At 47.0% G+C, this 25372-nt stretch overlaps 1 long non-coding RNA gene across 1 annotated transcript in view; it reads left to right on the top strand.

The window, feature by feature from the left end:
* The window catches only part of LOC133766516 (uncharacterized), a 77193-nt gene extending 52780 nt beyond the window's left edge, over positions 1 to 24413 (top strand). Inside the window, exon 3 of the long non-coding RNA XR_009866719.1 lies at positions 24334 to 24413. This is a non-coding gene — a long non-coding RNA (uncharacterized LOC133766516). The remainder of the gene's footprint in view (positions 1 to 24333) is intronic.
* The last annotated feature ends 959 nt before the right edge of the window (positions 24414 to 25372 follow it).

The raw sequence follows: 25372 nt of genomic DNA, 5'->3' as shown, positions 1-25372 counted from the left end.
AAAGAAAATTTTTGGTTTTAAAGAAAAAAAAAGATGGTTAGGTGAATGAGTGATCAAAAGATGAAGCAAGAGTGAGGCAGCATGGAGTGGTGATGGAGCCTGACACCCCCCCAAGTGCCTGCTCACTTCCCACTTCCTGTCTGCACACCTTTGCACAGGCTTCTCCCTAAGCCTCAGTTTCCTTAACCATAAAATAGAATCGATATTAGTTGCAACCTCACTAGGCTTTTGAGAAAGTTAGAGAAGGTATGTGCAACATTGGCCTCCCACACAAGTACAATAAACATGGAGTACATTATAGCACCATAGAAAACACTGGTGTTACAAATCAACTTTAGGGAGCTAGACTAAGAGAACATAAACCTTAGGAATTAGGAAAACTCCTGGGGAGAAGGCTAGATCTTCTCCAGAACCCCAGACAGGGACTCGAGCAGGATTTGAGTGACATTGTAAGGGTCAGGCTGACCTCAGCTGGCCTCCGGATTTTTAGTGGAAACGTATCTGGCACATGTGGTTCGCAATGGTCTTGAATGTTCTTCCAATGGGTAGTTTTGCAACTGAGGCATGACAAAACTGTGTCTGTCATGGAGTCTTTCTGGTGACCATGTGGTGATGGTCTCAGTGTCGGTAGTTCAGGGAAGTCCATTCAGACCTTTCTACACTGGTTCTTGCAAAGATGATGAGGTCTTGAGTGAGTGCTGTGACTACGAACATGGAGAGCAGAGGTCAGATTTAAGAGGCTATGGGAAGAACTACCCTGGATGGGGGCAGGACAGAGGGCAGAGGCAGGAGCAACCAAGGAGTCCACTGCACCCACCAGGTGATTCCTTTTACCAAGACAAACCATGAGAAAGGATAGATGGATTTCTTTTGTGCCTTCACAGTATCTCCTTTTAGCAATGTATAACATCTATGAGGCTCCCTCTTCTTGCCCAAGAAAGTTCAAATGGGCCCTACCAAAAAGAACCCTTGAAACACTCTTTGTGTTTTCATGTCACAGGTCCCTCTCTCCACCTGGGATTCACCTTTAGTCTTGAGAAAGGACAGTTTTGCCTCAGGGAAAGCCAGGGTTACAAGGGGAATTTCTGTGTCACATGGCATCTGATGACCTACTTCTGAGGAGTGAGGCTGAAAATAAGTCGCACAATCCTGCCATCAAACTCCTACCGAACAAAAGAACCAGCCATTGTATCTGACTTGGGTGTGCATGTGTGTGTGTGTGAGTTACCCCAGCAAATACACACAGAGCAAGACACATTCACAGAAGCACCTCCATGCAGAGAACTCCCGTGAATGGGTCTTGGTATCACCATGGTAACGTGGACACAAGCAGGCCTTCTCCCCACCAGGGAAAACCTGCACGTGGCTTTGTGAGACACAGCTCTGGGGAGAATTTCGGTCATGGTGTGGGCCAGGACAGCACACGATGCTCAGAATAGCCGCATGGGCTCTGTGTATCTTTAACTACTCAGCATCTTCTCTCTGTGCCTGCAAGTTTGATCCAACTTCCCCGACCATCACCTGCCCTGTACTCCTTACCCCGTTCCTGCCACTGGAAACTTCTCCAGTTTTTGTGGGTGTGGATGGGAGGCTGTCCCCACTTTGGGGACACTGTTGCAGAAATAACTCAAAGCCTTCTGCTTGACTGCCAAGCTATTTGGAGTGATATATCATCTTCGAAACAATAATAAAAATCAGGCTCCAAAATGCCAGCAGCATCTATTTGTCGGGTTATTTATGTAAGCATTTATGACAATGACCTATCTGTGACCTACAGACTTGAAATACCAAGTCAGAGCTCAGCTATCTGTGGGGGAGGTTTAAAAAATGCCTCCTCAGTCACTCCAAGAGAAAATCAATCTGGCCTTTATTATGTTCCCTAGAAGAATTGGAAATGGCGTTCATCAGAGGAGTCTCTTCCCTCCAATTCCAGGGGGATTTCAAGTTTCCTATGCATACTTCAACATTGCGTCTCTGGTAATAGCTGTTGTAAAAGAGAGAGCTCCTTTCTTCTGGATAGCAGGCGACTCGTCTTCAAAGGCTTCTGTGTGCTACAGTGGATATGAAAATGGCATTTCATTTACGAATTCACCTCTAAGTATTATCAAACTGTTCTTTGTGTCGTCTGTGTATAGGGTCACCTATAAATGGTATTATGAACCTTTAAACAGTCAGGGATTTTCTATTTTGGGTTTCAGTCGAAACAGAACTCGGTATTACGGAGTATCTGACCATTTTAGATGCTGCATAGTGAAGACACGTGTCCACAGGGCTGCAGCTGTGCTGCAGTGGGTTAAGCAAAATATCGCAATCCTGTATGAGCACTGGTTCAAATTTCACATGCTCCACTTGCAATCCCGCTCCCTGCTGATGTGCCTGGGAAAGCAGTTGAGGATTTCTCGAGTCCCTTGACCCTTGTTAGCCCCATGGGAGACCCAGATGGAATTCGAGGCTCCTGGCTTCATCCTGGTGCAAGCCAGCTATTATGGTCATCTGCAGAGTAAACCAGAAGATGGAAGATCTCTGTCTCTCCCTCTCTCTCTCTCTGTAACTCTGCCTTTAAAATCAATCAATTAATACAGTTTTAAAAAATAAAGATATGTGTGCATGTCCATATAAATCTATGCCTGTATACTTGCAAGCATATGTACAAGTATGTAGGTATGTGTTATGCGATGTGTAGGTATACACATTCACACCCACAATTCTCCTTCCTGTATGACCTCTATGCCTCTGTTTGCTCATCTGTAAGATGGGAACAATCCTGGTAACCAACTCACAACATTGTAGTGAGAAGTCAGTGAGCTACTACATGCTGAGGACTTTAAACAGAGCCTGACACAGAGTCAAGTGCTCAGTGAATATTAGCTTTTCTTCTATTAGGAATAGTCCAAATAACCCATATTTTAGAAAATGTAGTTACCTGCAAACAAGGCAAGTTCCTGGTGGGTTTGTAATGGCGTTGTTGCTTTGTGTGCTCTTACTGGAGGGTGTGACCTATGGCCGGCCTCTCCCGTCACATCCTCAGCTTGGATAGCTCTGGGGACAGAGGCCAGGTGCAAGGGTTTCTGTAGCACAGGTAGTGGTGCAGGTGGGTTGTCTACCCCGGAAGGCTTGAGCTTCTCAGAGAAGGAGTTAAATCCGTGCAGAGAAAGCTGTTACAGTGGGGTGGTTTCCTTCTCTCTGGGTGGTGGTGAGGTTTTACTTTATTCTGAGAATCTTCCTTTTATTGTTGGTATTCCTGGAACATAAGGGAGAATGTGCAGTTTCTATGATGGGGACACATTCAAGCAGTCGGAATTTTAGGAAGAGCCACAGAAGGAAGACGATTTGTGGACCTGCTTGTTTTGAAATCAAGGATAAGTGGTGGCTGATGATGATGGCAGTGGAGGCAGAGAGTCTTTGTAAAAAATTTTAATTAGCATCTTGGAGATTAAACACATAGCTTTAAAGAAGTTTGGGGAGGAAGGTGCTGTGGTGTAGCACGTTAAGCTGTCAGCTGGGATGCCTGCATGCCATGTTGGAGTGCCGATTGAGTTCTGGCTACTCTGCTTGCTTTCTGGTTTCCTGCTAATGCGTCTGGGAGGCAGGTGGTGATGGCTCAAGTACTTTGGCTCCTGCATCCCATGTGGAAGACCCAGGTGGAGTTTTGGGGTCCTGGCTTCTGCCTGGCCCAACTCTGGCTATTGTAGGCATCTGGGGAGTAAAGCAATAAGTAGATCTCTCTCTCTCTCTCTCTCTCTCTCTCTCTCTCTTTCCCTCTCTCTTTCTCTCTCTCTCTCTGTGTTTCTCTCTGTCTTTTAAATACATGAAGATAAATAAAAACCATTTAAAAAAAATAAACTCTGGGTTCAGAAACTGGCTAAAGTGAATTATAAAAGTGTTCATGAACAGTAATGATGGCTCTTCTGTGCCTAGCTCTCCCTCTGGGCTAGGAACGACACTCAGTGCTGTGCAGACCACCCCTCATTCCTCCCCCACCTCAGGGAAGGTGCAAACAAGGCACAGCAGTAGCCTCAAGTCCAGTCCTCACTTTGGCAATCGGGTCTTCAGACAGAGCCACTCTCTTACTTTGTATAGGGTGTCCTTAGATTTGTTTCCAAGAGATTCTCTTTTTAGAGTGACTTTAGGGTTATAGACAAGTTGAGCAGATTTTGATACAGCGGGTTCCAATATACTAAATGCCAGGTTTCTTTTTTAAATATTTATTTTATTTGAAAGGCAGAGTTATAGAGAAGCAGAGGCAGAGAGAGAGGTCTTCCATCTGCTGGTTCACTCCCCAAATGGCCACAATGGCTGGAGCTGTGCCATCCAAAGTGGGGAGCCAGGAGCTTCCTCCAGATCTCCCATATGGGTGCAGGGGCCCAAGGACTTGAGCCATCTTCTACTGCTTTCCCAGGCCATAGCAGAGAGCTGGATCGGAAGTGGAGCAGCCAGGACTCGAACTGGCACCCTATGGGATGCCAGCTCTGCAGGCGGTGACTTTACCTGCTGTGCCACAGCACCGGCCCCAAGGTGTCTATATTATTATTATCTTATATCAGTGGGCACACTTGTTATAGTTAATGTGATACATAGACACAGAGATATAACTCAAGTCCCACAGGCTCTCTTTCTGTCCCACTACTCTACTGGGGGTCCCACATTATAGTGTCCTGTCTCCTTAGACTCCTCTTGGCTTGATGGTTGCTCAGAATTGAGGACTGGGATGGTTTAGCAGAGTACCGGTTAGGTATTTTTGTAAGTTGTCTCACCATAGCAATATTGTTTGGGATTTTCTCATGAGAGGATTAGCAGTATGGGTGATGTATTCACTAGTTCCTGTCAAGGGTAAGCAGTTGGCTGTGACTGATGGCTGTGGATGCTGACCTTGATCTCTGAGCCGAGGTCATGTTGCCATGTCGCCCCACTGTGCGGGATCGCTCTTTCTCTCTGGTTCGTGTTATACCCCGGGGGACAGCATCACTCTGCATGGCCCACCCTTAAGGAGGGGGGGATTTGTGCTTCCTGCCCTGGAAGGCAGAGGAGCCACATAAATTATTCAGAATTCTTGTGCATGGGAGATTTGCATAGTCATTTTTCAATTGAAAAAGGAAATTGACCAAAGAGAAAATTATGTTTAACATGTGTGTGGAGATGAAGAGGAAGTACTGAGAACAGCAAAGGAGAAAAAGTGTGAAAATTACATTTTTAATTGTTTTTTGAGAATCAAAAGTACTCAGAAATATGTCTGCAAGTGTTTACTGCTCCATCTTACATCATACTTAAAGCAGGAAGGATATATAAACAACACTTGGGACATTCGTGTAACTGTTAGGTCAAAAACATTTATATATATATATAATATATATGTATACAATGTGTATATATGTATATATACACACATAATTATTGGCACTGAACTACAGTGCTAGTATGCTGGTGAATGAATTAAAGCAGGTTTACACTGTTATGCATACTTGTGATTGTTTCCTTATAAAGCAAGTGGATTATATATGTATACCTAACATATATAATGTCTAGAAGGTTAGAAAATACAAAGAAAATTGCTGTCATTATATCCAGCTTGTAGGATAACATGTGTTTCAAAATATCCTTAATGATATCTATACTTTCTGTTCTCTTTAGTAACTTTTATTTAATAAAATATAAAAAGATTGCTTACTGTCAAATACAATACTAATACGTAGTGCTTGAAAACTAAGGCATCAAGTATCCACTATATGTCAGCTGTTTTTTTGTTTGTTTGTTTGTTTGTTTGTTTTTAATTTGAGTGCCCGTAGTGGCTGAGGCTAGGCTGGGCCAAAGCCAGGAGCCTCGAATGCAATCTAGGTCTCCCCATGTGGGTGGCAGGAACACAACTAGTAGACCAAACACCATCCCATGCCCGTTTTAAAATGTCCACGGCAGGACTTGATGTAGGGAAGGAGGGCAAGAAGTTCAGTGGGTGTTCATGCTGTTGCCTGTAACACCAGTAATGCTATCACCAGAGACATCTCTATCCACTGGGATACTGACTCTAGGACTCTAACAAAGGACTGTGGTGCTCCCGCCTCATTCCCTTCTTCTCTGCTGCCCGCCTGTCTTGGCTCAGTACATCCCAGCCTCAGTGAGCCTCCCCTCCCACCTTCTGGTCCTCTGCTCTCTTGCTCAGTTGACTCACCTCTTCCCCAGCGCTTCCAATTCTCCCACAGCCCTAGATGTTTGAGCCCTTGGTATTACAATGGGAGACCCATCATTGTCTTGGGTCCTCATCTTTTGTTTCAACTTAACCCTTCACTGAAGTCAAGAAAGGGTCATTACAGCCAAACTGTAGGCTTCCCACATGCAGTCTTCCTAGGTTGTCTTTCCTCTTCCCTCTCGTATCTTCTAGAACTGCCCTGCCCTCAGCTGTCCATTCGCAAATTCCCTCTTTCCTGTACACTAAAGGGAATCACTTCCCTTCCACTCTGCCCCCCAACACTTTTCCAGCTATCTCAAGGCATAGGGTCCCCCCGCCCCCGGCCTCATCAAGCAAACAGCTGTTGTCTTGACCACTGATTCTTAGTGGATGCTTGGTCTACTGTGTTTGCATCAGATTCCCTAAGGGCAGGGCTCATTTCATCACAATCGGCTTTCCCTGGCATGTACGATATGTGATGTATGGATTTCGCCCTCAGTAAATGCTCACGGCCATGTGACAGAGAGAACTAAAGATACAGCAAGTGGATGTGAGTGAAGAATCATTGCAAATTGTCGGGAACCCACCGTTTGCGGTCACACTGCCTCTGAGGTCTGTTGTGCACTGGCTAAGTCACCTCAAGCTCCTTACTCGGCCTCTCTGAGCCTTTCCTCCTGCATAACTGAGGACAGGGACGGCACCTACCTCACAGAACTGGGGTGAGGATGAAATGGTGCAGAGGGTCAAGGGGCCACTTGTGATGCCAACATCCCATATTAGCACAGCTCTGTGTCTGGGCTGCTTTGCTTCCAATTCAGCTCCCTGCTCGTGCATTTGAGAAACAGCTGAAGATGGCCCAAATCCTTGGACCCAGCCATCCACGTGGGAGACCTGATTACGGCCATCTGGGGAGAGAACCAGCAGATGTAAGACCTTTCTGTCTCTTCTCCCCTCCCTCCCTCCCTCTCTCTCTCTCTCTCTCTCTCTCTCTTTCTCTCTCTCTCTCTCTCTCTCTCTCTCTCTCTCTCTCTCTCTGTAACTCTGCCTTTCAAATAAATCTTTTTTTAAGAAATGAGTCTTGGGGTCAATGCTGAGGGGTAGTAGGTTAAGCTGCCACCTGCAGTGCTGGCATCACATATGAGCACCAGTCTGAGTCCACACGAATCCACTTGCTATCCAGCTCCCTTCTCATGGACCTGGGATAGCAGCAGAAGATGGCCCAATTGCTTGGACTCCTGCATCCATGTGGGAGACCTAGAAGAAGCTCCTGGCTCCTGGCTTCAGTCCCAGCTGTTGTGGCCATTTAGAAAGTGAACCAATGGATCAAAGACCTCTCTCTCTGTTTCTCCCTCTCTCTCTCTGTAACCTTGCTTTTCAAATAAATAATTTTTTTTCTTTTTTTTTTAAATACGAGTATTATGAAACTCATGGTTTATAGGTAATCAATCCTGGTTAGCTGTTATCACCATTAGCCAATTTCTAAGTTCCATCTTTAAAATCACATAGGCTGTTTGGACAAAGCTTCTCACAGACCACTGCTTAAATGAACATCAAAGAAGGAGTTACCTTTCTCTGAAGGGAGGAGAGAACTTCCACTTTGACTATGACCCTGTCAGAATAAGATCAAAGTCGGCAAACCCTAAAGGCTTCCATAGCCTTGGCAACTCATGACTAGAGCCTAGGGAGATTACTGACGCCATAAACAAGAGTGTCAAATTGTTAAGTCAACAACGGGAGTCACTGTGTACTTACTTCTCATGTGGGATCTGTCCTTAATGTGTTTGTCCAATGTGAAGTAATGATATAGCTAGTACTGAAACAGTATTTTTACACTTTGTGTTTCTGTGTGGGTGAAAACTGATGAAATCTTTACTTAATATATACTGAATCCATCTTCTGTATATAAAGATAATTGAAAATGAATCTTGATGTGAATGGAATGGGTGAGGGAGCGGGAGATGGAAGGGGTGCGTGTGGGAGGGAAATTATGGGGGGGAAGCCAATGTAATCCATAAACTGTACTTTGGAAATTTATATTTACTAAATTAAAAAAAAAAAAAGGAAAAAAAAATGAACACCATGAAGAGCCATACCCACTGTTTAAGATCCAGAGTGATGTTCTATTGCTGTTTTAATATATATGTAGGCTTTGGGGGCAAACATTTGGCCTAGCATTTAAGGCACACACACATTCCCCATCAGAATATTTGGGTTCAGTTTCCAGCTCTGGCTCCTGACTCCAGGTCCCTGCTAATCCAGACCCTGGGAAGCAGTAGTCATGGCTCGAGTAATCAAGTTCCTGTCATCCCTGTGGGAGACCTGGGTGACATTCTCAGCTTCTAGCTTCAGTGCAGCCCAGGCCCAGCCACTACAAACATTTGGGGAATGAACCAGGTACAGTAGAGCTCTCTTGCAAAAATAAATATTTAAAGTGAATATGCTTAAATGTCTTACTATATATATATATATATATTTTTTTTTTTTGACAGGCAGAGTGGACAGTGAGAGAGAGACAGAGAGAAAGGTCTTCCTTTGCCGTTGGTTCACCCTCCAATGGCCGCCGCGGTAGCACACTGCGGCCGGCGCACCGCGCTGATCCGATGGCAGGAGCCAGGTGCTTATCCTGGTCTCCCATGGGGTGCAGGGCCCAAGGACTTGGGCCATCCTCCACTGCACTCCCTGGCCACAGCAGAGAGCTGGCCTGGAAGAGGGGCTACCGGGACAGGATCGGTGCCCCGACCGGGACTAGAACCCGGTGTGCCGGCGCCGCAAGGCGGAGGATTAGCCTAGTGAGCCGCGGCGCCGGCCCTTACTATATATTTTTAACGTATAGATAGATAGATAGATGTTAAAATGTACCCAGTATTTGTTTTAATCAAGGTAAGATGATGGGCATGGAGACAAATGCCTTGGAAAGAAAGTTTATTACCTACAGTTCCCAAGAAGGGAAAGGGTACAGTGACTTGCAGGGCCACATGCTGGAAGCCACAGGGCTGGTGGAGAGGCAGAAGAAGCAAGCAGCAAGCTTGGACAAAAGCATCTGTCGCTAGAGTGGCAGAATTGTTGGGTGGGTCTGACTTACTGGAAGGAAGACAAACACAGGTGTTGAGGTTTGTGGTGAGAGAAATTGTAATACGATTTCCATGCACCTGCAAAAACACGGGGAAACGTGACTGTAAATAACTCGGGCCGTTGGCTTGGTCCACGATTTCAAAATGCCACGTCGTCAGTTACAGAGTGCAAGAATGGGTGCGACAGTGACCTGTGCCGCATTCTCACCACGCTTGCTCTTTCCTTTGGCTCTCAGCGGCTACCACTCTGCCCAGCAATGTTTGTATTTCTTGCTTTCTTTTGGAAGTGACCTTGGTAGGCCCCGGGGTTTTACTTCGCTCTGCGATTCTTTGGCTTGTTCCTGTGGATCTCTCTTTCTCTCCTTATAGAGTTCCCATTATACCTGAACAGAGGAGTTGTCGATTTTGTATCCCTTCTTGTCTGGCCCAGGGCTGCTCCTTGACATAGCCAAAAATAGAAATGGGGAGAAGAGAAGGAAGCTGAAGTTGCCTGGTCGGCATCAAGGTGGCGTGAACTTCCCAGCATCAAACATGAACCTTTCCTGTCTGTGGAGCAGCAGCGTCCTCAAACTCTGCTGTGCCCTCCAAAAATCTTTCTGGCAGTTACTGAAGACATCTGAACTTTGTCTCCCAGGCCAGCCTGTCCTGGGGACTGGGGAGCGGCCAGGGGAGGTTGCTGTCAAGCCGGAACCCAACCCCTTTTCCCCTGCTCCCCTCTCTAAAACGAAGCCCCACTTGATCTCCGTGCCTTCTCTGTGAGTGGCTAATACAGGAAGCCCTGGCTGTGCTGAACTGAAAAGAAGGAATTCAGGAAGAAGAATCGCAGACTCTTACTATTTGCCCCTTTTTATAGCCTGGTTCTGGGCCCTCCTGCTGGCTTCTGTTGTCCTATTTGTGCTGTTTCCCTAATGCATTCCTCTCCCATCCCCCTCCCCCAATCCTCCCCAGTGCCCCTGTTATCCCCCACCCCACCATCCTCTGTTCAGATGAATGCCAGGCCCCTAATATGCAGCCTTCTGCTGAGGGTTGGTGGAATTCTTTTCTCTCTTTTTCTTTAGGCAGAGAGGGGGAAAAATCTATTCTACTCTTGCTTTTGCTTTGCTCTAGTATTTTTAACTATTTTGGGGAGGAAAGAAGGCCAGAAGGTAGGTTGGTAGGTTGCAGTCTCTCTGGTTTTTTGCTCCCTTTCACAGAGGGCTCTTGCTGCCTGGTTACACCTGCTAATGATGGAGGCAGCAGAGCACAGAATCCCAGAGAGACTCGTGGAGTTAGGCATAAAGACAGACCCCAACTTACGTGATACAACGTAGGAGGCTTTGCCTTGGTGATGATGCACAAGTCATACACATTCGGTCAGAACCGTCCTTAGAGTTGGGAATTTGGGCCTTTTCCCTCGCTCGTGTTCCTTTCTCCTGAAGCTGGGTAGCAGCAGCCACAGTTCCCAGCGGGGCCCCGCGAAGACTGAACAACTCGCACTCTGCAGGGTGCTGTGTGGGAGAGCTGTGATGTGCGGTGGATTCGGTGGACTTAATGCATTTTTGACTTCCCCATATTTTCAATTTACTGCGGGTTTACTGGAGTGGAACTCAGTTGTGCAGTCGAAGAGCATCAGTATATATAAGAGAATAAAAACAGACTCTAGCGGCCCTGGAATTTTCTTCCCTGTAATTGGATTCCTTTGACGGCTGGCTTTCGCTTTCCCCGAACTGAGCACCCCATGGTCTGCCTGTCACTTTTGCTAGGAATGTCACACCGTGACTCTTGGCAAATGGGACAGAACAGGACAGTGCTGCAAGAGCTGGCAATGGAGAGCTCAGCAGTGACCATCCACACTGGCCAGAGTTCCAGGGACCGCGGAGGTGCCAGCACATGTCTCAGTCTCAAATACAGCTGCGTCCAAGCTTCTCTTGATAGCAGCAAAGGCAGTCAGTTTCCATCTTCTGTGACATTTATTATTTTAGGGAGGGTCTGGCAGGGAAGGGGCATTAGCCACAGATATGACAAGGTTAAAGAACAAGGGGTCTGCTCTGATGCGTTGTGTTCAGGCAGTTAACATCCTGGGTTCATCAATCAATATTATTGACTTGGCCAAGCCCCAGGTTGGAGTAATTTCTATAATGAGGTTTAGCCCGCACCACAAATGGCATGTTGGAGATAAAACGGCTGGAGCTGATCTTCCATGAGATATAGGGAAGCCGTCCTTATCCTTAAGAGTGGAATTTGAAGGGTTTGCAGCCAGCAAGAGGCTTAATTGGATTCACAGGGGAGTCACCAGCTGTTTATAAGGCAAATAGAAATGTCTAAGAACGCTGCTGGCTCTCCAGAGACCAGGCAGATGGCTCCCCCTTTGTGTGGCCGGGCTGAGCGACCCTTCAGCTAAAAAGCCTCCCAGCACAAGTGGCCAAGGTTGACACACACAGCTCACTTTTTCCTCTTCCGCTGTCTGCACGCTCTGCTCTCCGAACCCGAGAAGTTCTTGGTGACAGGAACAAAGTGTCCGCAAAGTGACGGTGCCACAGAAAGGACAATACTGATAGGCGCCCGGCCAGCCACACTCCTCTCCCCTCCGTCTCCCTCCCCTGCACCCCCTCCCCATTCTCAGAGTTAAATCCTGTCTTTGCCAAACTGATGGCTGAACAGGGGTGATGTTGCAGGAAGAGGCACAGGGAGAGAAAACAGTGAAGCCAGCTGGCAGGCAGGAGAGGAGGGTGGAGAGACTCTCCCGGAAAGCCTGCCTGTACCTGGGATACCAAGGTTTGGGAGAGACAAGGAGGCGAGTGCAAAGGGGAATTGTGCAGCGATCATGGAGGGTTTGGACCATCGGGTTAAGTGGTTTCCTAAGTGGAGGAAGAAGGAAAGGAGACTTGCATAAGTATGGTTGCAACTTCTGAGTTACCAACCTACAAAGCAACTCTGAGACAAGTTGTCAGCCTCACAGGTTCAGAGAGGAAAGGGATCTTAGCCAGTGACTCAGCTCAACCTCCCATCCAGCGCAGGAAGCCTTGTGGGAAGTGTCCTGTGCAAGGACCACCCAGATGAACCGTGTAAACCTCCTGCAATACCAAATGTGCACTAAGATATACGTGCAGACTAATGTATGATGTACTACATGTGCAATATAACATAGCTTGCTAGTTCCTGGCAGTATTGAAGAGTTGGTAGGGGCACAAACCTGAGAGCCAGACTGCCAAGCTTCAAGTTCAGGGGCTACCAGCTGCTGACTGTGGCACCTTGGATGGGTTCCCTAACGTCTCTGTGCCCATAAATTGGGAATTATAGTAGTAGTAGAATTATAATTTACCCTTGTAAAATTCCTCATATAGGCCCACCCACATATACACATAAAAATTCTTTTATGCTATACATAAATTGTGCATACGTTTCTTTATTTCCAATTATATATGTCACTTAGAACAGGGTTTGGCATGTAGTAAGTGATAAATATTTGCTTTTATTATTACTACAGTCAAGTTGTTCCATGTATAAGAAAGTTCTTTTTCAGACTGAGTGAATTTGGCATTCCTTTTTCTTGCCTATGTATCCCGTGTCTCAGCCCGGAAGTAACTCTAAGTCTTCTCTTCCCATGGAAAGTGGGGTGCCCAGACATGCGATGGTCATTATCACAGCCCTGTCTGCTTGTCTCCCTTGTATTCTGTGCCTCGGCAGAGCCCCTTTTCGGCCTTCCCTCTGGTGTTCTGTGTGTTTAGCTCAGAATCCATCTCCTACCAGTTGTTCCCCTCATCTGAGAACTTGACCCATGTTGATCCACATTCTGTGTGCGTTTGCCTAAGGACCAAGGAACTGGGCACAGGTCCTCGGGGCCGTGTCAGCTCTGGCTTCCTTGCATGGGGTAGTGCAGCGATGCTTGTGCAGTGACTTAGATGCACAGACGAAGAGGGTGGGCAGATAGCAAATGCCTCCTCCAGGGGTTCCCAGTGCCACCTTGGAGCTCCTGGCCCCTGGAGTGGGTGTGAGCTGTCCTTTTCACACAGTTCTGGGGCCCAGGCAGGGCTGCGCTCCACAAGCTGATCACTTCTGTCCCCATAACTGCCATCAGAACAGGCACATATCTTGACTTTGTGGCTGCTTGATCAGCTCTGAGGTTTGGTTTTCTTGTGCAGAATCCTGTTAATGGGAGAAATGAAAAACACAGAAGACAAGGAAGGGAGGGCGGGCGGGCAACCTGGTTGACTTAATCAAGAAACAGGGCAGGGAACAGAGGTGGGGACAGAGCCGGAGGTGCCCTGGCATCTGGATCTAGGCCTGATGTGTTAGGAAGGAGAGGACGGGGAGACAGTGGTGGTTCTGGCCCAAGTCAGCCAGGGCAGCCCCGGAGTTGGAAAGCGGAGTCTGAGTGGAAATGTGCTTTGCGCCACACAGGAGCTCCCTGCTGATCTCTTGTGAGACTGAGCACAGACTGAAATCAATGCCTTTGGATGCTCATTTGCTGTCATGGTGCTATTTCTTTCCTTCCATTGTTTTTTTTATTTTTAAAGATTTATTTGTTTATTTGAGAGGTAGAGTTATGCAAGAGAGAGAAGGAGGGGCAGAGAGAGATCTTGCATTCGCTGGTTCACTCCCCAAATGGCTCCGATTGCCAGGGCTGGGTCAGACCAAAGCCAGGAGCCAGAAGCTTTTTCCAGGTCTCCTGGAAGGGAAGTACCAGGAGTGTGCACGGGCCCAAGCAGTTGGGCCGTTTTCCATTGCTTTCCCAGGTGTATTAGCAGGGACCTGGATGGGAAGTGGAGCATCCAGGACTTGAACCATCACTTGTATGGGATGTTGGCATTGCAGATGGTGGCTTAACACACTGCGCCACAGCACTAGCCCCATATTTCCTTCAATACAGCAAAGCTCAGGGCCCAAGCCATGTGAAGGTCTAGTTGTCTAAGGGGTGTGTTTCGTTTAGGCTGGTCCGTGGGCTGTTAGAATCTCTGGGTTTTGTTGCTGTCTAGGGTGGAAAAGGGTATGTAACTAGGGCACCTGCACGTCTGCCTAAGAAGCGGGCTGTTCATGGAGGCTGCAATGTCATCGTGTGTAGAAATAAGGGAAATCACCAGGCATGGGTGCAGTTGAAAGTACCCACAGGCATCAGCATTCCCTCTTTGTATAAATGTGTGTGTCTCTTAGCTTCCCTCACATAACCCATTCTTACTCACAGCCATGACCTCAACACTGGGCCAGGAGCAAAACATCTGAGGGTGACACTAAACACATGCTTTTGTTGCCTTTGTTTTTTTCTGTAAGCCAATAGCAGAAATGTTATCTAAGCTGCAAAGTTTATGTAATGGGGTGGTGTTTGGTGCAACGGTTAAGATGCCCTTTGGCACACCGGCATCCCCCATCCAAGTGCCTGGGTTTCAGTCCCAGCTCCACTTCTGATCCATCTTCCTGCTAATGCAGACAGTGAGAGGCTCACGTTGTTGGGTCTCTGTCTCCCATGGTGGAGACCTGAGGAAGTTCTTGTTTCCTGGCTTCAGCTTGGCTCAATCCTGAGTGTTGCAGGCATTTAGGGGTGAACCATCTCAGGACATTGCATCCATATCAGAGTATCTGGATTCAAAACCCAAACCTGGCTCCTGATTCCAATTTCCTGGTAATGCAGACCCTGGGAAGCAGTGGGGATGCCTTAAGTGGTTGGATCCCTGCCACCCACACGGGACACCTGGTTTCTGATCCTTACTTGTGGCTTCAGGCCCCTGGGCCATTGTGAATATTTTGGCAGTGAATTAGCAAATGCTAGTGTAACCACTTTCTCTCTCTCTCTCTCTCTCTCTCTCTCTCTCTCTCTCGTTAAATAACTAACGAACTAAATGTCTTAACATTTTGCACAAAGCATTTATCACAGGTTCTCTGTTCATCAGAGACTAAATGTCTATACATTAACAGTGATTAGCTCTGAGAGATAGACTTGCAAACAATTTTAGTTTTTTTTTTCTCTTAGATAATGGCAAGAAATCAAACGAGAAAAAAATAAATATTATGAAAATATTTCTTTAATAAGGAAAACCCCAGAGGTTTTCTTGGTGTTCTCAAGCATTCTGAGGAGAAGTGCATATTTCTCTGACATGGCTTTTCTGCGTTCCAGATTGTTGATAAAAGGATCAGGATAGAAAATTCAACACAAAGAAAGAAAGGTGAAAATAAAAAGAAATAGTGCATGGTGACCTATAAAAAGTGGTTATGTAAGTGGCTCTGAAAATTTGAGGGAGTCTTCAGCTGTGTCTGTGCAATTATTGGAACATTTTAGGTCAAAAGCCACGTAGAAAAGAAAACTTGGCCATTCAGAGTGAAAGTACTTTACTTGCATCAGTTTCCACTGCAGAGAAATGTGAAATTGGCCCAAAGTGTTGCAAGGAGAAAAATACCAGAAATGCTCTCATTCTCTCAGTCCCCTGAATGTGAGCACATCGTAGATAAAAATAAGTTCAAGTGAGCCTAGAGTTTCGACGGGCATTATCCCAGGAAATCCATGCAGGGCTGTGAGTGGTGTCAGGTGAATAGATATTGGGAATAAACTCTCCTCTGGCTAGTCGCGTGAATTGTCTTTGGCATTCAGTGCCCACTCTCAACTTGGCCTTGGTGGAGACGCTGCATCCTGACTTGGCTCTGTGGCATTCCACGAGGCACAGGAGGGGACAGGTCACCGGGTATGGGCAATCTGTGGCCTTCATAAGGGCTGCTTGGTGGCTGAGCATGTCATCAGAAAGCAGACACGCGGCCTGAACCCAGGGAGGTTCTGAGCAAGAATGGGAATCCACGGTGCTCAGAGGTGACCAAGGGAAAACTGGGACAGCCACGCAGGTCACGCAGGTGTTGACAGAGTGTTGGCAGCAACATTTTCTTTCTTTCTTTCTTCCTTTCTTTTCTTTTTTTTTTTCTTTTTTCTTTTTTTTTTTTTTTTTTTTTTGGACAAGCAGAGTTAGACAGTGATAGAGTCAGAGAGAAAGTCAGCCGGCATGCTGTGCTGATCCGAAGCCAGGAGCCAGGTGCTTCCTCCTGGTCTCCCATGGGGTACAGAGCCCAAGCACTTGGGCCATCCTCCACTGCCTTCCTGGGCCACAGCAGAGAGCTGGACTGGAAGAGGAGCAAACAGGACAGAATCCAGTGCCCCAACCGGGACTAGAACCTGGGGTACCAGCACTGCAGGTGGAGGATTAGCCTAGTGAGCCGTGGCGCCGGTCGATAGCAACATTTTTCTTCAGGACTGGCAGTTGATAATCAAGGGTGCTCCGTAGAGCAGCCAGAACCCATGCATGCCTAAATGGAGTCAAGGTTTGTGACGTGACTGGCAAATTGCTTCAGAGCAAGCAAAATGCGCCACTTAAGGCTCATAATTGGAAAGTACTGTATCGAGCTCGCGATCAGGAGGATGCTGATTATCAGAAAAGCCTTCGTTATGCCTGGGAAGCATTTGCATTCGGTTCAGAGTTGAGGTAGAAGAGCAGTAACCCGGAGTCTCAGATACAGATCTGAAGTTGGCAGTGGCCTCTGTGATCATGGCTCCCCGCTCCGGGGAGCAGCGAGGGGAGAGCGTGAGTGCGGTGCAGAGACCCTGGCGCCAGAAGACCATCCTGCGTGGTTGCTTGCTTGTTTCCGCCACCAGCCTGTCACACACTCCAGCAGCCAGCATGGCGGCAGCTCTGCCTCCGAGCCCCAGCGCCCTCCGGAGGATCTGCCCGTGATGGGGGAGGGGCTAAGGGGGCCGGGGTGGAGTTTTGACAGGTGTTGAAAAAACAGAACAGAACAAAACGAGAAAAGCGTTTGACCAACCTCCTGATGGCGTATGAGCACAAGAATAAAGCGAGATATGGAAATTGGGAAGGAAAACAAAGCCTTGTTCTTTATGATTTTTTTAAAGATTTTATTTATTTATTTGACAGGTAGAGTTACAGAGAGACAGAGAGAGAAAGATCTTCCTTCTGTTGAAAACCTTCTTTTCTTTTCTTTTTTTGACAGGCAGAGTGGATAGTGAGAGAGAGAGAGAGAGAGACAGAGAGACAGAGAGAAAGGTCTTCCTTTTTGCCATTGGTTCACCCTCCAATGGCCGCTGCGGCCGGCGCATTGCGCTGATCCGAAGCCAGGAGCCAGGTGCTTCTCCTGGTCTCCCATGCAGGTGCAGGGCCCAAGGACCTGGGCCATCCTCCACTGCCTTCCTGGGCCATAGCAGAGAGCTGGCCTGGAAGAGGGGCAACTGGGATAGAATCCGGTGCCCCAACCGGGACTAGAACCCGGTGTGCTGGCGCCACAAGGCGGAGGATTAGCCTGTTAAGCCACGGCGCCGGCCAAAAACCTTCTTCTTTTCAAAGAGGAGAATTAAAGGGCCCCCAAGCCATGCCTCCCCACTTAATTTTGCCTAGATTGTTGAGAGACTTGAACGAAGATGAACCGGCCAGCGCCGCGGCTCACTAGGCTAATCTTCTGCCTGCAGCGCCGGTACCCTGGGTTCTAGTACCGGTTGGGACACCGGGTTCCATTCTGGCTGCTCCTCTTCCAGTCCAGCTCTCTGCTGTGGCCCGGGAAGGCAGTGGAGGATGGCCCACGTGCTTCAGCCCTGCACCCTCATGGGAAACCAGGAGGAAGCGCCTGGCTCCTGGCTTCGGATCAGTGCAGCGCGCCAGCTGTGGCGAGCATTTGGGGATGAACCAACGGAAGGAAGACCTTTCTCTGTCTCTCTCTCACTGTCTAACTCTGCCTGTCAAAAAAAGAAGAAGAAGAAGAACCTAAGAACCCATAGAAGTGGGTTTTGCAATCTGAATTACTGAGCCACTTACTTTCTGTAATTCACTTTGAATTCAATGACTTAGTTTTATTTGCCGAAGTGACTTAAATAGCAACTTTCATGTCGAATAACCTATGTCCAGGGGTGCCATTCTCTTATTGAATCAAATGATGCACAGATTCTGTTGCCCATGCTGGGTGCCTCCATCCCAGGCCCACTGCTGCCTGGATGGTGCTTTCCATAGGCTGGGAGACTGGTTGCAGACAGACCAGGTAGAAGTAGCTTGCACAGTTGACCGGCACATGAGCTGGCGTCTGTAAGCAAGCTAGTCCCTGTGTTAAGGTTTCAAGATGTCTGTTCCCTTTAGTCCACTGTCACAATGTCCAGACGCATTGCGGAGTGGATTGACGGGACTTGGTGATCAACTCCACGTAGGCAGAAAGAGAGGAGGAGGAAGAGGCGCTGGGGAGGCGGCTGGTTTTCTAGGTTGGGTGGCCAAGGGGAATGCAGGTCTGGGGGTCATCCTCTGGAACATCAATCATTGCACTGGGCAGCAGAGCCCGCCGGGGTTACTGGGCCTTATGGGACTGTTTGCTCTGCTTTTTAATTTTCTTTCCTCTTCCTTGGCTGACAAGCTGTCACCTGTCACTTCTTGCTACTGTCAGTGTGCCTCCTACTAATCACCTTCCCGCCTCCCTTTCTCATTTGCTGCTTCTGCAGGAGAGGCAGCGTTGCTAGACATGTATGTGAGGCCAGAATCCATAGAGGCTAGTAACAGCCTAGGGACCATGGTGTATTATTGGACCTGGGCTCTGTGATCGCTATGTTCCCTGCTCACTGTAAGGGGATTGGGTTGTTAGAGGTGTGGCGTTCAATGAGGGAGGCAGTTGCTTCTATTCGCTTAACCACTGGGCAAGTAAAGTAACTCCTCCAGTCATTCAGTGACCCTAACATGTAAGTTTCTAAGCTGCTCTATAATAAACAATGGCTCCCAGTTAGTGACATTTGGTGTTTGTCAGGCCTAGTTCTAAGCACATGGTAGAAGAGTACTCGTAAGTGGCCCTGGGGCCCTGTGGCTAGGATGCTGATTATTATGACCCATTTTATAGATTGGAAGTCTGACATGTGGAGAGGGGAGTTTTTCTAAGCACACACAGTGGCCACCAGCAGCAGAGCCGAGATGTAAATGTACTGTCTGCCCCAGAGCCTGTGTTGGGCCACAAAGCAGAGGCAGGGGGCTGGGGTGCCAAGGCTCGGTTCCTCTGGTTCCGATGGTGGAGTAACCGCATGAGAGTGAGAACTGAGTTGCAGATGGTTCCTGAGAGTCTTGAAGACATGAAGGTGGTCCTGGGTTAGCAACGCCCCTGGGCTCGACGCCCCAGCTTCCTCGTATGTTCACAGCACACACACATTATCCAACCACAGCAGGTACGAGTGTCCCCCTGACTTGGCTACCAACCCAAGCATGGAGCAGAGTCCACCAGCTGGGGGGTGAGCCGACTGCTGGCTCAGCTCTAGAACATACCCAAATCAATGTATTGAGGCAAGTCGGTTTATCAGATTTCTTCCTTCCCTGCTCCAAGAAAACACCTGCCACATGCACCCACTGTCTCGTGGACTGAGTTGTATGCCTCCTCCCTCATTTCCCGTGTTGAAGCTCTGACCCCCACCACTTCAGAATGTACCAGCCACGTAGACCTGGAAGAAGTTCCTGGTCCCTGACCTCGGCTTGGCCCAGCACTGGCCTTTGTGGCCATCTGAGGAGTAAACCAGCAGATGGAGGATTCTCTGTGTGTCTGTCTGTCTGTCTCTCTGTAACACTTTCAAATTAATAAATAAATCTTTGAAAAGAAAGCTCTTGGGTCTTTACAGAGGAAAATAAGGTACACAAGGACGTAGGGGTGGACCTTAATCCCATCTGATTGGCCTGCGTATAAGAAGAGCAGCTCATGGGGCTGGCGCTGTGGCGCAGGGGGTTAATGCCCTGGCCTGAAGCGCCGGCACCCCATATGGGCGCCGATTCTAGTCCCGGCTGCTCCTCTTCCGGTCCAGCACTCTGCTATGGCCTGGGGAAGCAGTGGAGGATGGCCCAAGACTTTGGGCCCCTGCACTCATGTGGGAGACCCGGAAGAAGCTCCTGGCTCCTGGCTTTGGATTGGCACATCTCCGGCCACTGCGGCCAATTAGGGAGTGAACCAGCAGATGGAAGACCTCTCTCTCTGTCTCTATCTTTCTCTGTAACTCTGTCTTTCAAATAAATAAAATTAATCTTTAAAAAAAGAAGAAGAAGAGCTGCTCAGAACACAGACAATAAATACGTGGGGACGTTCACGGAAAATCCCAGGAAGAAGCGGGCCGGCTCCACGCCGAGGAGGAGCCTCAGGATGGTCAGTCCGGCAGACACCCTGATCTCGCATTTCAGACCACTGGAATTGTGGGAAGCTCAGTGTCTGTGATGCCAGCCCCGGGATCCATGTCCTTTGTGCCGTCAGGTTGAACTGGCCAAGACCCAGGGGCCCAAAGCGTCTGTGTGCTGAACCTTCAGCCGAACCTGGCTTCTCTGGCCAGTGGTGAAAGTCGCGGAGGGAGTGTTTCCCAGGCAGAGGGCAGAGCAGGGCAGACAGAGACACACAGGAGATCCTCCAAGACCAAGGGCGCTGAGAGGGCTGACCCTGGACACGGGGGTTCTGGCTTCGGTACCCTTGACTCCCACACCCGGGGATGATGGAGTACGTTGCTGTCAGATCACGGGAGAGAAAGGGCCGTCACTCGGGAGAGGTGATGATGAAAGGAGGGAAGACAAGCTACCACTCCTCTGTCCAAGCTTCTCTTTGCTGAACAACCGCAGGTCCCATATGGGAAATGGATGCCAAGGCTTCAGCCTCCTCCTGGAGGCGTCCAGGTCGCCCTTGATGGCGTTCCTCCTTGCTTAACTCCGCCAGGTCTGCCTCTCCAGTCTCCTGCCACAGACCTGTGGATCAGACCCTGAAGATCAAGAGCGAGCAGCTAGCACTGCTCAGTGCTCCGTACTTTTCTTGGAATGCCCTAGCCTCTGTCCTGTTGACGTGGCAAGCTGCCCATTTCCTCACGGGTTTCTTCACGGGTGCTTCATTGTGCTCAATTTAAATACACACATTTTGATGTGGTCCAACATATATAGGTGTTCTTTTATGGGTTTTGGTATTGTAGCTAATAAGCTTCTGTTTAATCTTAGTTCACAAAGATTTTCTCTAATGTTTTCTTCTAGAATTTTTATAGCCTTTGGATTTAATATGCTCAGAAACAGGGAACCAGGTACACGGCAGCATATGGCCATCCAATTGTTCTGGTGTCATTTGTTGAAAATCAACTCACCATTTTTGCCTTGCCTTTGCACCTTTGTCAAAAAGCAAGTTTTTTTAAAAAAAAAATACGTGTATGCTCATTTCTGGGCTCTCTCATCTCTTCCATTGAGTATTTTGTATTTATGGCAATACCATGATGTTTTGATTATTATAGTTTAATAATGATAATGTCATATTTGTGTGTGTGTGTGGTAGACATGGGTTATGTGCATATTTAAAATTGCAGACATCATGATATTTCATCCCTAAATATTTCAGTATGAAAATTTTAAGAAGGGTTTTGCCATACTTTCCACACAAAGAAAATCAATTTTAATGCCTGGTATTGTTTCATACACAGTCTACTTTCAAATATCTCCAGTATCTCCTAGACCTCTGTGGTTGTGTTTTGAAAATTTCGTGGTAGTCTTTCAGCAGTATTCTCTGCCTCTCTTTGATAATTCAAAGTTTTAAAACTTTTTTCCATTGGTAAATTTTCATATTTTATTGTTGCTAATAATTCATGCTTCTGGCCGGCACCATGGCTCACTAGGCTAATCATCCGCCTGCGGCGCCGGCACCCCAGGTTCTAGTCCCGGTCGGGGCTCCGGATTCTGTCCCGGTTGCCCCTCTTCCAGTCCAGCTCTCTGCTGTGGCCCGGGAGTGCAGTGGAGGATGGCCCAGGTGTTTGGGCCCTGCACCTGCATGGGAGACCAGGAGAAGCACCTGGCTCCTGGCTTTGGATTGGCCCAGCGTGCCAGCAGTAGTGGCCATTTGGGGGTGAGCCAATGGAAGGAAGATCTTTCTGTCTCTCTCACTGTCTAACTCTGCCTGTCAAAAAAAATAATAATTCATGCTTCTAAGGTTTGAAAATTGTTGCCATAGAGTTGCTTATTTTTTTTTATTTTATTTTTTATTAAACTTTTATTTAATGAATATAAATTTCCAAAGTATAGCTTATGGGTTACAATGGCTTTCCCCCTCCCATAACTTCCCTCCCACCCGCAACCCTCCCCTTTCCCGCTCCCTTTCCCCTTCCATTCATGTAAAGATTCATTTTCAATTCTCTTTGTATACAGAAGATCAGTTTAGTATATATTAGGTAAAGATTTCAACATTTTGCCCATATAGCAACATAAAGTGAAAAAACTACCATTGGGTTGCTAATTATAGCATTAAATAGCAATGTACAGCACTTTAAAGACAGAGATCCTACATAATTTTTTTCAAATTAATTTTCTATGCCATTTCCATTTTAACACCAGGTTGTTTTTTTTTTTTTTCATTTCCAATTCTCTTTATATACAGAAGATCACTTCAGTATATAATTAGTAAAGACCTCATCAGTTTGTGCCCACACAGAAACGCAAAGTATAAAAATACTGTTTCAGTACTAGTTATAGCATCACTTGGCTTTAGACGACACATTAGGGACAGATCCCACATGGGGTGTAAGTACACAGTGACTCCTGTTGCTGATTTAACAATTTGACACTCCTGTTCATGGCGTCAGTAATCTCCCTAGGCTCTAGTCATGAGTTGCCAGGGCTATGGAAGCCTTTAAAGTTCGCTGACTTTGATCTTATTCCGATAGGGTCATAGTCAAAGTGGAAGTTCTCTCCTCCCTTCGGAGAAGGGTACCTCCTTCTTTGATGGCCCCGTTCTTTCCACTGGGATCTCACTCACAGAGATCATTCATTTAGGTCTTTTTTTTTTTTCCATGATATCTTGGCTTTCCATGCCTACAATACTCTCATGGGCTCTTCCGCCAGATCCGAATGCCTTGAGGGCTGATTCTGAGGCCAGAGTGTTGTTTAGGACATCTGCCATTCTATGAGTCTGCTGTGTATCCCACTTCCCATGTTGGATCTTTCTCTCCCTTTTTGATTCTATACTAAGTTAATTTAATCACTACTGATCTCTGGTTATTCCTTCTTTGTCTCTCTAATGTGCCTGTTTTTGTTCACTCTCTCTGTCTTATCTCTCTTGCCCACTCTTGCCTTAATTGGGATATTCAGGGATGTATCTGTTTCATTAGATTTTTCTTGCCAACAAGCACTGTTTCAGTTCATTTATCCTCCCTGCCATCTATTTATGTTATGTTATTACTTTTGAGGTTTATATGGACTTCATGTCTCTTTCCAGTATCCTGGGGTTTATTTTATTTTATTTAATTTTTAGAAAACTAGAAAAGTGAGTCCCTTGCACCCTTGTGGTCTTGCCTCCTTGGCACTGAAGGCACTTGTGCCCTCCAGGCTGCGTCTCACTGGGTCCTGTGAGTTCTGTCTGCTATGCCCTGCTTCCTGTTGCTTTCCAGAAAATAATCTTCTCTTGATTTTCTCTGTAATCCAAATTGTTCGTAGCCACTTTTTAGTTTCCAGGAAGGTAAGATTGGGAGTCATTTTAAAATTGCTTGTCTGATTATGTGATGGGATTACAGGCTGGAAATTTGTGGCTTATAAAATCTCATTGTTTTTCAAAGTTTAAGGTCTTGGTTGTGGACTCAGGATGGGGGACTTCATAAAATTTATGAAAGGGACAGCCGTCGTGGGTTGGTGGAGTAATCTGTATGGAATATCCACCTCCTGTGTTGGGGTTCAAGTCCCAGCTACTTTGCTTTCAATCCAGCTTCCTGATAATGCACACCCAGGAGGCAACAGATGAAGACTTAAGTCCTCAGGTCCCTGTCATCCATGGGAGAGACCTGGGTGCAGTGCCAGGCTCTTGGCTGAGGCCATGCCCAGAGCTGACTGTTGGAGGGATTACAGGGAACGAACTGCAGGTGTATCGTCTCTTTTGGTCTCTGTAAAATACATCAGTAACATTTTTAAGAAGTTAATGCAAAAATAGAATTAAAATAAATTTATTTTGGGGTAAAATATTTTGACAGTGCATTTTTTCATTTTTCCATAATACACAGTTTCATGAACTTTTTAATAATTTCTTGTGGATAGATTTAGAATTTTTGCATCAAAATAAACTTGTCTTTCAGGTCTATTTACCATGAACTTTTTGATGTATCCTTTTATGTCACTCCTCTATGGTCATTTTTTGTAGGTATTCTTGGAATGTTCAAGATCGCGTATTGCTCCTATTCGAGGCACATAAGGTTCTGTAAGTAAAAGTTGCAAGTTGATTCACTGTATTCCTGATTTCTCTGTGTTTCTGCTCTTCTATTCCTTGGGTAGACTCTGTAAGGGAAATACCTAGAAGTCTCTGGTTACAACAGTAATGTTACCTATTTCTCCTTGGAGTTGCAATAGGTTTTACTTTATATGTTTGGTTCTAGAGTTTGGTGCATATATGCTGTGTCTGTTGAATTCGTAATAGTTGTCAGGTTTGTGGATGCAGAATTGTGCTCTGTATCCCATTGAACGCTGTGACTTCTCCTCTTCATGTACTCCCATCTCTAGGTCTCTGTCCTGGTTTCCCTGTGGTTAGTTTTGAGTCTCAGTCATTTCCTTGGTCTGAGTGTTACATTTTTGGGGTATTTGTATATCATCAAATATCTCAAGGTGGAGAGAAGGTATTTTGGCTGGGTTTAGGAGATGTGAGTCCAATGTATTTCTTTAAAAGAGTTATCTATTCTTTCAAAGATTTATCTAAGTTGTTTGAAAGGCACAGTTGCAGAGGTGGAAGGAAGGGAGAGGAACAGAGATAGTCCATCTGCCGGTTCACTCCCCATATGACAGCATCTCCCAAAATGGTTCACTCCCAAATGGCTGGGGCTAGACCAGACCAAAGCCAAGAGCCAGGAGCTTCTTCCAGGTCTCGTGTGTGGGTCCAAGTACTTGGGCCCCCTCAGCTGCTCTCCCAGGTGCATTAGCAGCGATCTGGATGAGCAGTAGAGTAGGCAGGAATCCACAGGCACCCGTATGGGACGCCGGCGCTGCAGGTGGTGGTGTAACCCACTCCACCACAGTGCAGGCTCTTCCGTTGCATCTTGATTGTCAGTGTTGCAGGTAAGAAGTCGTAGGACAGCCTGATGAGTTTCTCATTTTGTGTGTGTGTGTATACATGCACACGTGTGCACTGGGGAACAAGGAATGGTTTTGGGAAGGGAGAACAGTATCAAGTGGGGCTGTCACCATGCACA

Source organism: Lepus europaeus, chromosome 9 (assembly GCF_033115175.1).
Source record: "Lepus europaeus isolate LE1 chromosome 9, mLepTim1.pri, whole genome shotgun sequence".
Lineage (NCBI taxonomy): Eukaryota > Metazoa > Chordata > Mammalia > Lagomorpha > Leporidae > Lepus > Lepus europaeus.
This window is presented reverse-complemented; position numbering and strand designations above follow the sequence as displayed.